This window comes from Pteropus vampyrus, unplaced genomic scaffold, assembly GCF_000151845.1.
Source record: "Pteropus vampyrus isolate Shadow unplaced genomic scaffold, Pvam_2.0 Scaffold14, whole genome shotgun sequence".
In the NCBI taxonomy this organism is placed as follows: domain Eukaryota; kingdom Metazoa; phylum Chordata; class Mammalia; order Chiroptera; family Pteropodidae; genus Pteropus; species Pteropus vampyrus.
Window position 1 is genome coordinate 7,502,984 of NW_011888795.1, and position 889 is coordinate 7,503,872.

At 50.3% G+C, this 889-nt stretch overlaps 1 protein-coding gene across 1 annotated transcript in view; it reads right to left on the reverse strand.

Moving 5' to 3' along the window:
• ADIPOQ (adiponectin, C1Q and collagen domain containing) overlaps window positions 1-174 on the reverse strand; it is a 10,410-nt gene extending 10,236 nt beyond the window's left edge. The window contains exon 1 of the mRNA XM_011381893.2: window positions 148-174. The gene's annotated coding sequence lies outside the window, so the exon portion shown is untranslated. The remainder of the gene's footprint in view (window positions 1-147) is intronic.
• Window positions 175-889: the final 715 nt, after the last annotated feature.

Consider the following 889-nt stretch of genomic DNA (forward strand, 5'->3'; position numbering starts at 1 on the left):
TCGAGGAAGCTGCCTTGGCCAGAGTTTTGCCTGTATCTGTGTCCACTCTGCTACAACAGGAAAGTGAGAGCAAATCCCAGCCAGAGGCCCCACTGCACGGCAGCCACCCCGAACCCCAGTCTGGAACTTTGATCAAATCGCTCTTACCCTCAAGTGTGGAATCGAACCCACAGACTGCAGTCAGGATAGAAGTGAGGAGGAAATGGTCCAGCCTCAGCAACCTGGTACTCAGGGGGGCAGGCAGTCTCCACCTCACAGCTGTGCCTTCCCATTGGCCAATCTGCTAAAGGCCAGAGACCAATGAGCAGGCATTTTGCCTCAAGTAGCTTGCTCCAGGTTTCTACCCCAGGGAACTTGGTGCAACCCAGCTTGGGCTTGGGAGGCCAAGTGGAGCTTCAGTCAAACACTCACATTCCCAGGCCTTGGCCTTTGATTTTTGCTTCCTAGAACAGCAACAGAAGATGGGGCAAGGGTCAAGACCAGAAGCAAGAAAACAAGATATTTCTGCATATGAGGGGGAAACTTCCTCATGTAAAATGAATTGCCCCCTGGTCCAGGAGACCTCCCTCTCCCCATAGATTTTTCCTAATAAGTCAGAGGCACCAATTACCACCATACACTCCTGCTCATTGTGCATGATGAAATGTGAGACTGCGTGGTTCAGTCCCCAGCATTTCAGAAGGGGGAAGAGCCAGAGTGAGCTGCAACAGAGTTAGAAATAGAACGCATTCTCCCGCCAGGACCCCAGATTTGAGAGAGACTTTGTGTGTTAATCCTAAGGTCTGAGGTGAAAGGAAGTTTCTAGGGCAAAGCCAGATTAAGACCTTTAGAGGCCCAAAGTTCCAAAAGATTATAGAGCCCCCACCCCTATAACTCAAATTCAACATAA